Raw genomic sequence first — 17,500 nt, forward strand, 5'->3', positions numbered from 1 at the left:
TGCGATATGGTAGGTGGAAAACATTAAGTGGGGATTCCATACACAAATAACGCTTTTAAAATATACGCTTATCGTTTAATTGGATTTTTCGGATCTTTCCTAGATAGTGCCCCCCAACAAATTTCGGGGGTTCCGTTCTCAGCTAGCACTCTGCTGGCCGCGAGTTCGAATCTCCGACCGGCCAGTGAAGAATAAGAGGAATTTATTTCTGGTGATAGAAATTCATTTCTCGCTATAATGTGGTTCGGATTCCACAACAAGCTGTAGGTCCCGTTGCTAGGTAACCAATTGGTTCTTAGCCACGTAAAATAAATCTAATCCTTCGGGCCAGCCCCGAGGAGAGCTGTTAATCAGCTCAGTGGTCTGGTTAAACTAAGATATACTTAGTTATCTAGGAATAATATTTCTTGGGGGTCATTATCTTTGTGATATTCACACTCTTTTGTTTATGTTTTTACGGCAATCGCCACAGAACTTGTACTAAACACGCCGCAAAAGTGGATACATACCGGGTAAAAACCCTTTAAGGGCCACTGTCTAGGAAAGAGCCGAATTTTCAAACCACTTATGGGAAATTGGAAACCCTAAATTTCGTTGAAATAATGAATAGATCCATCATTGGAATTTCGACTGCTGATTTGTGTTATTCAAGTTACAGCTATTTTCACACACACAAAAATATCTTATTGCATTCATTTTAATTTTATGTATGAACTTAGATATATTATCACCATCATTATCAACTCCAGCCCTGTTAAGATGTTTGTTTTCACCTAATATGTTTTTTTTGTTTGCAAATGACTAAGTTTAAATAATTTATTCTAATCATTATTTTTGTAGTGTACACTATTTTAACTGGCTTTGCTTTCACTTCTTTATATTCAGTAAGTGCGTATGGCTCTGTTCTTAAATTATATTTATTATTATCAATTGACTACTAGCTTAACGGTAGCTATTGCAGTAGTCATAATAACCACAAATATCTATTTTCTTGTTTAAATTCCAAAGACATTCCCAACCATTTCATAAAGGACTTCAAATCACGATACATATTTTCCCGCACTAATCTTTCAGCACATACAAAAAAGGGCATAAAAGAATAGTCCTAATTCCTAATTGGCTGAGTAACATGATCACATGCCAAGAGGCTCCTCCCCCCTTGGTTCTGTCCAGCCAATGAGCGCCTTGCTTTCCCTTGATTGGCTGGTGAGTTGGTAACCCAACACCTGACCCAGTGTCAGCTTACACTAACCGTGCAACGTTGGCGATGACTCAGCAAAAAAAAACCGGACGGGGAAAGGAATTCTGTTGTTTTCAAAGTGGTATTCTACGTTATTATCTTTTCCTAATCAAAAGAGCACAGAGTATCTGGCGGTGTCAGTCACTATAAGACCCTACATAATCATCTGGAGAGCTGCTAACAAGAATATCTTCTCTTTTCTCACCTGTATATATATATATATATATATATATATATATATATATATATATATATATATATATATATATATATATATATATATATATATATATATATATATAATATTTATATAAATATATATATATATATATATATATATATATAAAATATATATATATATATATATATATATATATATATATATATATATATATATATATATATATATATATATATATATATATATATATATATATATATACATAAACATATAAATACACACACATATATATATATATATATATATATATATATATATATATATATATAAATATATTTATATATATATATATATATATATATATATATATAAATTTATATATTTATATATATGTATATATATATATAAACATATTTATATATATATATATATATATATATATATAAATATATATATATATATATATATATATATATATATACATATTTATATATATATATATACAAATATAAATACACACATATATATATATATACATATATATATATATATATATATATATATATATATATATATATATATATATACTGTATATATATATATAATGTATATCTGTATGTATATGTATATATATATATATAAATAATGTATATATATGCATATATATGAATATATATATTTATATATATAATTATATAAATATATATATAATAAATATATAAATATAAAAATATTAATACATGTATATACATATATACAGACATATATATGAATATATATACATATACACATACATGTATATACACACAAACATATATTTTTATACAGGTAAGAATAGAGAAGGGATTCTTGCCAACAGCTCTTCAGATGATTATATAGTGTCCTTTAGTGACTGAAACCGCCAGATACCCTGTGCTCCTTTATATATATAATACATATATATATATATATATATATATATATATATATATATATATATATATATATATATATATATATATATATATATATATATATATATATATATATATATATATATATATATATATATATATATATATATATATATATATATATATATATATATATATATATATATATATATATATATATATATATATAATGTACATGACACAGGTGATATATATATATAATTCTCACAGGTGAAAGACAGCAATTCTCACAGCGATTCTACTATAGTATATGAGAAGCCATTAAATAAAACATCGTTTCCTTTTTGAAACATAGAATAGCCATAGAACTCTATACAACAGCTCTGAGATGGTAACTGCCTTATTGTCTCAGAGGTATTGTATAAAGTACTAGAAATTCGTAACGGCCGAGGATATCTGGTATGACCATAACCATATACTACATTATTATTTGACAAGTGTTTTGTTACTAGTATTTCACAATAAAGGTTCAGTCTATTGCTACTCATAATAGTATTCAAAACATGTACAATAGGCACTTTGAGAAAAAAAAATACGATGCAATCTGATAAAGTCACAAATTTTCGCTCTAAAAAATCGAATCTGCCATAGAGAAAGGCTTTACCATTAATCTTATAAAGCTAACATGACTACTTCATAAAAATGCTATAGGTGAAAAAAAAGGTCACTAAAAATTAAGACAAAATAAATAAAAAGAAAATGGAATCAACTGCCAGTCACAGGGGACCGGACCGCAAAACTTTCAGGAGAAATCGCATCGGCCTTCCAGAAGAACTCAACAAGGTGAAGTAAAGCGAGTCACTGAACATGGCGACTAAAGGGTAACTAGTTATTTAGGGCACTGGAAGGAAAGAGCGGATGCAAGGAGGACAATGACGAGTAGTATAAAGAAAAACAGCTGGGGAGAAGAGTAAGGCAATAAAGGCAATCGCATACACGATTAGAGCACCAATACCAAAAGTAATGAGGAAAATTTCGCATAGCATACGGTAAACAGTTAATGCTACGCATAAACCATGATACAAAGGCGATAGAGCAAACGAACTAATACTGAATTTGAAAATGTTTTTATATATCCACATAGAATAAAGACAAATAATAGAAAGCGATTCGTAAATATAATGTTAATTGCACAAAATCAATCTCCTAAAACCAGTCATCAGGTTCAAAATGGGCTAGACGTTTGAAATCAGTTTTTCCCTCCTGCCTTTCGCTAACCTCATTACTGACGTCATCATGATTTCATCAGGTATACAATATGAAGATGAAAATGTTCGTATTTTTAAAAATTGTATAATATATATATATATATATATATATATATATATATATATATATATATATATATATATATATATATATATATATATATAAGCAGTATATATTTATATATATATATATATATATATATATATATATATATATATATATATATATATATATATATATATATATATATATATATATATATATATATATATATATATATATATATATATATATATTATTTATTTTGAACGCACGAGGACGTGCTTCACAGAAATAAATTTCTGACTCACATCGGGAAAAACACCGGTCTTACAAATGAGAGGCCAGGGCGTTAGAAATTCACCCACACAAGTCATAAAAGAAGTTGGAATTGCCAATGCCCTGGCCCCTCATTTGAAATCTAGGGTTCCGTCCCAATGTGAGTCAAGAAAAAAAAATATATATATATGTGTGTGTAATTAACACACAATTACATATCTTTCAATTAGAAGAAAAGGACACTACCTACTGAGCCACACAAGTTATAAAAACAGTTGGAACCTAAGTTCCATATACCTAAACCTAAGGCTTTTTACCTGAGTGGGCTTACTGCCTAGCATACCACCGAGTTTTACCCAATGCTGAGTCAGGAAGCTCAGCAAAGCTCGCTGGTATGCCAGTCAATAAGCTGAGGTTTCGAATCAAGAGGTAGGAGAGGATGGAAAGTAAGATGGAAGGAAGAGAATACAAACGGAGGTACAGTAAAAGGAATGAAAGGGGTTGCAGCTAGGGGCTGAAGGGATGCTGCAAAGAACCTTAAGTAATACCTACAGTGCACCGCATGAAGAGCACTGACGTCACTACCCCCACTGGGTATATGTCTCTGTTTATACCTACGCAGTTCCTCGCTGGGTGAGCGGGTTCCGTTCTCAGCTACCATTCTGTTGGTCGCGAGTTCGAATCTCCGACCGGCCAGTGAAGAACAAGAGGAATTTGTTTCTGGTGATAGAAATTCATTTCTCGCTATAATGTGGTTCGGATTCCACAATAAGCTGTATGTCCCGTTGCTAGGTAACCAATTGGTTCTTAGCCACGTAAAAGTAAATCTAATCCTTCGGGCCAGCCCTAGGAGAGCTGTTACTCAGCTCAGTGGTCTGGTTAAACTAAGATATACTTAACTTATACCTACGCATAAGCAATACACAATTATAAATGTTTTAGGTATAAACAGTTTATATATATATATATATATATATATATATATATATATATATATATATATATATATATATATATATATATATATATATATATATTTGTATAGTTTTGTTTTTTAAAGTTGTTAACTGTTGTTAACCATGTTTCCTTTCTCACTGACCACCTTTGAGGTTATTTTATGCATTTTTAGGGACTTTCGTTGGATTTCTTTTTAACCACCGCAATCTCTCGTCCGGAGGAGGGCGAAATAGTCGGTCTAAACTAAACTATACGTTTTTCTTCAAGCATTCCTTTATATGGATTTGTTTTACATATCTTCGTGTCCAAGAAGATTAGAATATTTATCTATCTATCGATCTAACAATATAAACTTTATAAATGTGTGTGTGTGTGTATGTACGTATACATACATATATTTGAGTAAAACTTATTCACCAATACAAATCTAAACACTTGTGTCCATACCTAACAAGGAGGTGCTGCATGTATAACAATTAGACATATTTAGTAAATTCAAGTATTGTTATGTATAACTATAAAGACACTTTTTCCTAGGATATACTATGTTTTTTCTAATGAGATTATTCATAAAGTATTTTATGTTGTCATTGGAAAACGGTCTTTTTGTAAACATTTCTTTTATCAGTACAACAAATTTCTTTAATGATGTGCTGATCATAATCATTATTGCTCTCATTATCTTTGCTATATTAGTGGGGCGGTTAACCCCAGATTTTGGACCCAATCGAGCACTTTGGGGTACAAGCATAAAACTTTGCATATGTTTACTTTAACCCCCACTGAACATTTTTGGATATGGACCCCAATCAGCCCTGTTCCTGTTCCCCGATGGCCAGTATAGGGCCTGCAATCTAAGGACCGATCATTACCACATAATTTTGTTATTCAGCCACATTAGACTAACTTTAGACTCCATTACTTCCTCTCATATGTATAGAATGTGTTGTCTGTCTTTCTTAAGTCTCTACAAGTTAAATAACGCCAGCCATTTTCAAAATGGCTGACATAAACGTTCACTCACTTGGTAATACTTTTAGTGACATTATATTCTATTATTGCAAATTTTCAAATCAAACCTCGTGACTATACTTCAGCATATCTGCAAATGCACCAATAAATAGTGAGTGTATTAAAATAGATAAATTTTTGTATAAGAATGCATATTTGAATAAGATATTTATTCATTTTTCTGAAACATCTGACATATCTCTTTAACGCAACATAAGAGACGATACTTGAACTCACTTTGCTACTTGCTACATATACCTTACAAAGGAAAAACTTGAAGGTGGACTATTTTAGAGTTTATGGTTAAGCATATATCCTACAACATCCTGAGCTTCCAGTTTACAAAAAACAAAATCCAGTATAATGAGACTTCACTTCTGAAAGCACTGTTTACAAAGAGCTGTGCACTTCCAGCCATTTGTGTAGCATTTGCAGGGAGCTGCACATGATTTCTTTCATTTACAATGTATAAGTTCATAGCAGCTTTCTTGAACTTGAGGAAGGGATGTTCACTTTGGTACCCAGGTGATCCATCTTGTTTCTCCCATCCATAATCTGCAGGATCTGGTAATTCAGGATCCTTTTCAAGCACCTGCCCCCACACATGGCCTCCTTGATACGCAGCTCACAATGTTTGTTCCTTGAGGGCTGCTTGTGTTGGGGGATATGCTCCAAAGCCCTGGACTTCCTTGCAAACAGATGCTGTCTGACTTCATTGACTTTGGATAGCCCTCCCATTCTGTCGTACCAGAGTGCCACGAACTGTACCAGGAGGCTCAATGTGTTGTCTGGAATCTTTGCTGGAGCTTCTGCTAACATCAGAAATGCATCTGTTACCCCATCAAATACACTCCATGTGTCCCAGGCACTTGATTTGCTCCTACCAGCAAAGATTGAGGTAACGTCACAGCCGGTAAAGGCGTGAAAGATTGCCAATGAGTTTGCTTTTGAGGGACCCAAAGCACCAGCTATTTCATGTGCTGTGATGTATCTGTGATGCTTTCCGACCCCAAAAGATACCCATACTTCTGACACAGGGTAAGGTATTTTGTGCAAACTGGACACAATGATGACAAAAAACATCAGTGTCAGCAGGTCTGACAGTTATTCTTTGATGCCATTTGTTGGCTGTATGAGACACATGCAGCACTAACTGCGATTCATATGTGCTGTTGATCTTATCTTCTACTGCTGGGAAAGTGACTTGCTCTGTGAGCAGATGGAATAGCTCAGTTTTGTTCTCATCACCTCAGTGGAAGCTTTGACTTGTTCTGCAGGAAAGCTCAGATGGAATAGCACATCTTTTTGTTCTTTCTTTGTTCTCATCACCTTAATGGAAGATTAACAGCTCTCCAGCTGCTTGATTTATTTTAGGCTAAGGGCTCAGCAACGGGTGATCCATTTAGCGAGAAATGAATTTCTATCAACAGAAATAAATTCCTTTAATTTTCTCTGGTGGAATCAGCGGGCCTAGGTGGCAGCCTTCAAGCTGTCAGGTGCATAGGTGTCCCAAACTATATCCAGTCTGTTCATATGTTCCAGATGGTTTAGTATATGTGGCACAAACATGTTGTCAGTGTAGTCTTGAAAGGTTTTGGAGGTTTTTGATGATAGCATCTGAATTATCACAGCTCCATCAATCACCAATGCACTCACATCTGGGGCTGATGCTGGGGGTTTCACTTGTGCCTCAAGTACAGATAAAAGATCAGCCTTGTTCCCAGATCTCATTTCACCTTGTTACACAATGAAGGGGGATAAGGATGATTCTCATGCTTGAAAAAGTCCTCAAGCTTGCCTTCTCGGGACTGGCAAGCTATATATAACCTCGAGAATAAGGCACAGTCATCTTTCATTGTTGCCACTTATGACTTCTGCTTTGGCTTTTGTTTCTTTGTGGAGAAGAGTGTGGTAGCTTATTCTTATGAATAGGCTCAGTTATTGTTCTTGACCTTTTTGTTTCTTTGTGGAGAAGAGTGTGATTGCTTATTCTTATGAATGGACTCAGCTATTGTTCTTGACCTTTTTGGTCAGCAATTCTGATTGTCTCAACAACATCATGGTCCAGTATATCCTTGGTGTCCAGGGTAAGAAGATCCCTGCTGTCCTCCTTCAAAGGATTTCCCATCTCATCTATGGCAGTAACAAGTGCAAAGACTTTTCTGGCAAAAGAGACTTGCACACTCTGAGCTTGTTTGTGATGCTTCTCTTTAGACACTTTGCTTTCAGTTGTCTCTTCAAATTCCTCTACCATCCTTGATGTCTGTGGTGGATAATTACATTGATTTTAAAATGTTTTGAAAGTGATTTGTGTTATCAATTTATAGGTGATAAATTAATATACGTCTGATATAATATACATAAATGTATTCATAATTATTTTCAATACACATACATAAAATAGTACCTACCTCCGGTCCTGCAACCATCCAACATCTAAGTGCTGATGGGTTTTCAGCCAGCCCCACTACTCCACCATCGCCTTTAACCAGTGAATTAATGTTGCAGGGAACAGAGATCATGTACATGAACTGATAATCATCTTGCATAATTAACATGATCTAGGCCAAATATCCATGGCAGCAGAAGCACAAGTGATTCCACATACCAAATTGCCTCTTGAATCATTCTCAAGTTTTACTGCACAAACTTCAAGCTCAAGAACTGTATACCAGAATTGAAATTGAGGTTGATCACCTGCCATCTGTCCACTCCATGCAGGGAAATCGAGAGGCACCTCTTCTGTCGGTAATGTGTCTTTGTACATTTCATAGGCCTTGTGTTTAAGGATAAACAGTGCTGCTGCTGTCACCTCATGAGCATGTCTTGCTCTTGTAACGTGTGGCTTTTAGAGGCGAATCAGCCATTCCACTGGTCATAACACCTGCTGTGTGGATGGCTGTAGTCCGACCTCTGCCCTCCAACCAGTCTCCTAGCATCCTGAACATTGCAATTGCTATATGCAATCCACCCAGCATTACAAAGAATTTGCCCTGTTTGGCAGGTGGTTGACATGTTATACTTGCCCCTGAGGACTTTTTGCCTGCCTTGGGCAGTCTGGCAGGCATTAATGTTGACCCTGATGTTTATGAGTGCACCACCCTCAGATAAATTAATTTATCTACCGAAAGCGAAGCTGCAGCAAAATATTTACAATTTGGCGACCCAGAACAAAGTTGTCACTAAATGACCGGAAATTTTGGCAACGATTTTGAATTACAAGATGTCTGACTCACCACAGGCAAACTATTTTAGGTTCAGAGTATTTCTCATAGCCAAAAACATATGTTTAGACCAATGACCACGGCTCTATCATTTTTAGAATGTCTCCTAGATGAATTTGATCTTCTGGCAGCCATTTTGAAAATGGCTGCCCTGAGATATATTTTTACATTTTTTTTTACCTGGACCTATTTCTAAATACTTGAGAGGATACGAATGTTTTTAGAGTGCTGGAAGGCAGTCCAAAAGTGCAGTTTTCATGAAAATATGGGTAAACGAGTGATAAAGATGACATCCTGTAGTAGCCATCAGGAGGCACTGCTAACTGGGGTCCATATCCAGAATGTTCATTGGGAGGTAAAGTAAACTTATGCAAAGTTTTATGCTTCTCCCCCAAAGTGCACGATATTTTGGTTATCCGCCCCACTATATCATCATTATCTTAACTTGTTGTTTTATAACTTATAAAGTCATCATCATAATGAAAATGATCTCCATGACTATCTTTCATGTTGATATCAGAATTTAAAACAAAAATCAAGCGATATCATTAGAATTTTCCTTCTCATTATACTTAACATTATAATAAAGGTCACTACTGATATCTCATCATCAACAACAGTAGCAGCATTATCATCATACTGCAACATTTTTTTTTCTTTTTTAATTTTAGCATAATAAAAAATTCTATGGCCTCAGATATTCAAATTTCACTAGCCATAGTTCCATACGGAATTTCTATTACTTTATTGTTCCAATACTTTTGAAGATACCATTGGTGCAACTGATGCCATGGTCAATACAACTTACTGGTTTTGGTGTTGCCACCAACATCAACACCATTGGTGTTTTCATCAGTATAGCAGCTGTTGCTGGTGCTATCAACAGTGTTGCAGTTCAAAGCTCTAGTTGGTGCAATTACCATTTGAGCTGTTGATGTCTGTGTAATCACTTTCATATTTATTACTTTCTATATTTATATATTATATATATATATATATATATATATATATATATATATATATATATATATATATATATCTGGCTCGGCTGATGAGTTTATTACTTGATTAACCTAATTTATGAGGCCCTGAGTATACACATAACCTGTCAATTGGACAACTTAACCTCAAAGACAGATGTTTATTAATGGAATAAGGTCGCCAGTTGAGAAGAAAACAACACAAAGGATATATAATTAGCTAGGAAATTACTTGAACAACCGCCCCACTTCGGATGCAGTCAATTTTCCCTTTGCTTCAGTAAGGTTTTTAATACAATGGATTATATGCAGTAGCATATATCCTTTTCTGAACAATCGAGACACAAGACTATAAATAAATTACTTATTTAATAATTCCTAGTTACTTCACAGGAATAGTTGAACTAAGCAATATAAATTAACTAAAGGTAAGGAAATGGTTATATCATGAAGAGGGAGAACTGGAAATACAGAAAGAGTTATAGACACTCAAAATGAATGACTTCGTTACGACTAGCCTCCTATTTTTGTATAAAATCTGACTGCTGTTGATTCAGAAAATCATGACAAAGAAAAACAAGGATAAAGGAAAAGAAGGTCCACCGTTATTCAGGTTACTGTGTTAAAACTGGGGCTATCATCAAAACGTTATTTTTTTATGTATTTGTACCAAAGACGCCTTCTGGTCTTTGTAAACACGTTATAGAGGGTGCAGAATATTTTAAAATTACATGTATTTACGATTTAATGAAATATTTCTGTATAAAAACTGTTGATTCACTGTAAAAATGAAATGGACATGAAATGAAATCAGAAGGTGAAATGGACTAATGAGGCAGGTAAGGCCTGAGAGGTTAATTATAACTGGGAAAACTTGAAGGTATATCCGTCTGTGTGACGATGCTGATACAAGGCACAGTCAAGAGAGATTTCCACGGCTAACAAACCCCCTGTAAACAGAGAGATTTACGAATTAAAAGCCAGTAGGAACACAGTAAAATATGCATACGACAAGGTGACCACAGAAGGTGCCAAAGAAGCCTTGAACAAACGATTTTATGTAATTATTTAAACACGTGCATTTACGTAACACTGCCCTAACAAGGCAAGTTTGCTATGGAAATACTGGCACTTAGAAATGGAAATAGGAAGTTTAGTATGAGAATTAAAACAGCGAGATTGACTGGAAGAACCTTTGCAAGAGATCACTTTACCTTGTAGAAGAGGTGGCTTCAGAGAAGGTAATGGCGGAGGAGGAGGGGTAAGGGCTTCACTGGTAAGAATGCTAAGGGTCCCTACAAGATAGGACCACATGGAGAGGCATGGCTCTCTGCAGGAGGCGGGAATGGAGGGGGAGATGTGTCTCTCTCGTGCCCAGCTATGTCTCTCTCTCTTGTTCCTTCGGCGAGGTCCTTATATGACTTCGGTCAGGGATTAGGAGGCCATCCACAGATAGATGGGGTTGGTGTTGTTTCCCTACATGCATTCATCGTTTATGACTCAAAATCCATGCATTCATGCCAGATGTCCTTTCTCCTAATCTGCATCCCCAGCTCTGTTCTGCCTCCAGCCAAACTTAGAATCTTCATAACCTTGTGCCTGTAAACAAAAGGTTCTACAGCATCACATGTTTGAGAAGAGGAAGTTGAAAGGGATATATAGATTGCGATTAACAGATTGAGGGAGGGGCCAATATTCCTTTCGCCCTTCCTTGTCAGGCAATGCCAAAATGCACTGTTGTATTTTTTCCAGCTTTAGATTAAGTGTTGGGATGCTTGGGAAGATATATATAATATATATATATATATATATATATATATATATATATATATATATATATATATATATATATATATATATATATATATATATATATATATATATATATATATATATATATATATATATATATATAATATATATATATATATATATATATATATATATATATATATATATATATATATATATATATATATGTGTGTGTGTGTGTGTGTGTGTGTGTGTGTGTGTGTGTGTGTGTGTGGGTATATAATATATATATATATATATATATATATATATATATATATATATATATATATATATATATATATATATATATATATATATATATATATACTAGCTGACCAACCCCGGGCACTGCCCGGGAAAACTCTGAATGACAACTGATAAACTCTCTCTCTCTCTCTCTCTCTCTCTCTCCCTCTCTCTCTCTCTCTCTCTCTCTCTCCTCTGTTAAGGTAGATGCTTCAGTTACAATCCCCAACATTTCTGACATTTTATATTCACCACTTCTCAACCCCTGCCCTTCCTATTGGGGCTGAACTTGGACCTAAACGTCATCAGGAGTGTCACTATTCATCTCAGCGATCTTGAAAACTATGGATTAGATACTAATATCTTTCATTTTTTACATTTTATTTTTTACCCCTTCTCACCACTCTCCTTCCTATTGGGGCTGAACTTGGACCTAGAGGTCATCGGGAGTGTCACTATTCATCTCACCAACCTCGATAACTATGGATTAGACACTAATACCTGTCGTTTTCGGTTATTTTTACATGTCACCGCCCTCCCACCCCCACCCCCTTTGGTGCCAGTAATGTCTTACCCTCCCCAGTATTCTTTTCCAGATAGTATGTCATATGTATACAGATATGAAGTATGACAAACACATAGAGTTTATTTAGTTACTAAGTCTACAGGCAAAGCCAGCCCTGTTTCAAGGAAGCCCTTCCCAACCCCACCCCCTTAGGTGCCCTTTAGTGCTAGTGAAGTCTTACCACCACATTAGTCTTTTCCGGACAGTAGGTCATATGAATACCAAGTTTGGCTGAAATTGAACACTAAAACACGTTTCAGAGTCATGCTGATATACATATATATATATATATACATCCATTATATAGTCCTTTAATATATTATAGATGTTATAGTTGATATAGTATATATACCAGCGACGGACGAGGAATCAGGACTACAGTGACACACTAACGCGGCCACTTATATATATATATATATATATATATATATATAATGTATATTTGTATTTGTATGTATGTATATATACATATATATGTATATATATGTATATATATATATATATATATATATATATATATATATATATATATATATATATATATATATATATATATATATATATATATATATATATATATATATATATATATATATATATATATATATATATATATATATATATATATATATATATATATATATATATATATATATATTTATATTTAATTTGGCCTACCCTTTCGATTGAGTCACTGCAAATCTGTACACTTCAGTATCATCTACAATAATTCCTGTCCATGACTATGAAACGGGTTATTGGGAAATGACAATGAAAAATCAGCAACATTAATAGTAATGTCCAGAGAATGGATCTTGGTTGTTAGTATTTTCACGATTGCATGCAAAAAATATATGAAATTTTTTCAATAACGGGGAGAGAGAGAGAGAGAGAGAGAGAGAGAGAGAGAGAGAGAGAGAGAGAGAGAGAGAGAGAGAGAGAGACTGACCTTTATTCGCATAATAATCATGAAGGACTTTTGTGTTTAAAAAACGGCCTCTTTCAGCTAAACTACCTGCACTGTCCTAGTTGAATTCAAAAGCGCCAATATATATATTTTTTCATTTCATTATACTGGTATGTCTGTTTGTGTGGCAATATATAAAACTACCAATCTTACATATGCTCACAGAACATCATTTATCCATCGGATTCTGATTTATCCTATTCATTAATTCCCCTTATTTCATTTATCTAGTTTGAAAAGAAAGAAGTGAAACGTTTATTAAGGTATCTACTTTATAAAGACGTAAACCAGGAAGTGTATAAGCGCTAGTACACTTCTGGTTGCGAATCTAGAATTCAAAATAGTTTACCGAAAATCCATAATCAACATTTATTCCATTAAATCCTGTATTATCATCTATCAATTCACCAAATTTCGACTCCATAAAATCTATGACTCCTTAAATAGAAAATGGGCTAAGAATGAATAATCCTCACAAACTTCATATTCATTTGTCGATATAACGAAGAATTTCAAACACGCGAACAAAAGTTATTATGGGATAAGATTTGACATCGCAAGTCTAAATACACGTGTTCTTACAGAGGAGGTTATAGAAATCGTGGCTGGACAAAATGTGCAAAAACAGCAACTTACGGGCCAACATAAATCTTAGTTTATTGACACATTTTTCATCTTCAATGAAGTATATTAAAAACTATAAGATCGACTAGCCGACATCAGCTACTTTGGCCCAAAAACTATTTCGTACAGAAGATGTGTAGATGATGCAATCATTGTAATTTAAACGAAAAAGTGGTACAATAAAATTTTGTAAATTGATGAATTCCAAACATGCCACTTTCTTATTTACTACTGATTAAGAAAATGAGGGATACAGGCCATTTAAGGATTGATTAATTACGAGAAGTTTGAGCCTAAGATAAGAGAAGGAATTTTAGAGAAACCACTTCAAACTTTTGAATTTACTATGAAGAATGATCTCTTTGGAAAATCATTAAAAAAGCGCTATATGTAGTTATAAAAAATATTAAATAAACAAAAGACCGTGTAATAAATTTTTTACTTCCATGTATACCAATAAATTCTACAATTCAGTGGAAAAAAAAAATAAAAACGATGACAAAAACATACTTGAAAGATGTAACAATTCGAATGACGTTTTTTTAATAAATTCAGAGTTACCAATTTAATCAAGTACAAGGGATCCCTTGCTAGCGAACTGCGTTAATTGCTCATACGGAAATGTCTGCTGGAAGTGCAGATCTGAATATGTAAATATATCAACAATTTTGTTGGCTACCAAAGCTGTTAACATGAAGTTTTAGTTCGAGGACGTTCGTGCCACTAGAAAGACGACATCGCCATCGTTCTTGTAACATTGTCATTTCAAAACATGATCAAACTGTTAATGCAGTGAAATATTTCAAACCTATTTTGAATGTACAGACCTTGAATCTTCAACGGGAAAGTATTTTAACATGTAATTGTTATATATATTCTAAAACTGCGCTTTTTTACCATTTTTTTGCTTACCATAAAAGTATGTTCAATCTGAAGGACATATGTCCAAAAAGTTTTACAACTGGAGAATAACGAAAGGATACGAAGTAAAAGTTTATTATTTTGTGCCGAAGTTTCTCACCCGGGTGCAGTTTCCTTAACTTGAACCCAGTACAACCACATACCATTAACAGACCTAATTGTACACCGAGCTAACACTGTTTCGTCTATCAACAGTTCATTACAACAACCCTAACTCTGTCACGATGCAAACCTACTTTTTAACTTTGCTTTTCAACCACGAGTGCAGTTTTGTTTCTGCTGCAATTTTTACCAAAAGTTTTCCTTGTCGCATATCTAACAAGAGCCTCCGGAGATGGCAAATCTCTGCTAAGGCTATGCACCCCACACCATCAAAAGGTTCTTTCTCCCCAAAAGTCCTCATTCATAATTCTCTCAAAATCTAATTGTTTTTTGCCAGGAATAAGACACATTTGGTGACGTTTTCTTGAAAATGCACAAAATATTGCGTCACCTTTAAATATGAAATTACAAACAAACAACTCGAACTAAGAACAACTCCATGTCGGATGTAATTAAGGCTTTTCTTTTACCTGTCCTATTTCATTCGTCCTAAAGCGAAAAGTAAAAATGGTGTGTTGATGGACTCCTAAGCTTTCACCATTTCATACCTGTAATCTACGAGTATTCTTAACATAGCTCTTGCAGATATTACAGTTCTCTTTACTATTACTTTATATGTCTTTTAATTATCTTTCATCGAACTACTGTATGTCTCAGCTACTCTCTCTCTCTCTCTCTCTCTCTCTCTCTCTCTCTCTCTCTCTCTCATGCTACGGCTTTCTCTGGTCATGATAACGTTTCTCTAAAGGAGTTACAGCTGTTATCTTACACAACTGAACTATTTCCTATTGACCTTATCTAATCATGTCGAACCTATCTAACCCCACAGCTGCCGGTGAGCGTGTCCATCTGCAGGATTAAATAATCCCATTGATTTCTGCTTCCATTCTTTAGTCATCGTTACATGAACACTTTATCTCATATCTAAGCTGAATGCCTATCTTACCTGTCTATCTTTACTGTTAATTTTACCTAATTATATTGTTGTCACACCTAGTTAATTGTTCTGTTGTCAACATTTACATATCTGCCATCATACACTTTTTCATCATCTCATGCTTTCAAAGCTCTTGACAATGCTATGCATTTTACTGCTATCGCGTCTACTGTTCCTGTCACTATTTATACAATTCTGTTGTTCTCGAGATTAAATATTCTCGTTTGCGCCATGAATGTAATTCCACTGCTGTCTCACGCCTGTCTCATTCAATTCCACGATGACAGTAATCTTCATTATCTATTCATCTTATCAAACGACCACATTAAATCAGCCAATATTTACTCAATTTCACTTTTTGATCCTCAGCATATTGATTTTGCCGATTATTGAAGCTAATTGACAGGTTCTTTTTTTTTTTTATAATAATATCCGCAGTAGTGTTATTTACTCTTCGCTCTCTCTCTCTCTCTCTTGCAGTGAAGGTTCAATTGCTCACTTTCCTTTGTTGATATAAAATACTACAGCTATGAATCTAAACTCTTTTTTGTGTTCTAATTCCATGACAAAGAATTTCAACTTCAGCTTACATTATTTCCAGAATTTAAATCTACAGTACAGTACACCGTATAAATGTCAATAGTATGCTTCAAAGATTCAAACTCTTTTAATAACTCTTTTATAATTCCTGAATTTGGAGTACAGGCTCCATAATTCCATGATTCATTACACCAGGCTGCATTAACTTCAACCTTTATGATAACTGGGTTCAGACAACCAAGAATTTTAACTACTTGCTAAATACTTGTACGATATTTCACAGCAAACTTTGTTAGAACCTGCACTCTATTACGATGAATTAAAACTATAGGATTTATATAAATATCCAGACTTTATTTCAGAAATAATCCATGATTTTATAATTTCATATTGTATAATTTCAAGCCATGAAAGCTCATGCTTTATAATCCCAGGCTTTATATTTCTCAAACAACAGTTCTTTGCTTTTACTCATTTGACAATGCATCAAGAAGCCGCTGACGTTTTCCATTTGTTCACGTGACTTGCTGTTTAGTGGGTTGTGCAAGGAACCAGACACCTTGATACATATGCATTTATTTTGCTTTTGAAATGGAGATCTTCCTTTTTTGGAAGGCAGGCGGCCATTAGCCAAGATTTGTTTTTATTCCTTGCTTCGAAATGACACTCTTCAGAGACCTTTTAGTTTCCTGTAAAAGGAAACTATTGAGATGGCTTTGCCTCTCCGTCTG

Source organism: Macrobrachium rosenbergii, chromosome 7, assembly GCF_040412425.1.
Source record: "Macrobrachium rosenbergii isolate ZJJX-2024 chromosome 7, ASM4041242v1, whole genome shotgun sequence".
Taxonomy (NCBI): domain Eukaryota; kingdom Metazoa; phylum Arthropoda; class Malacostraca; order Decapoda; family Palaemonidae; genus Macrobrachium; species Macrobrachium rosenbergii.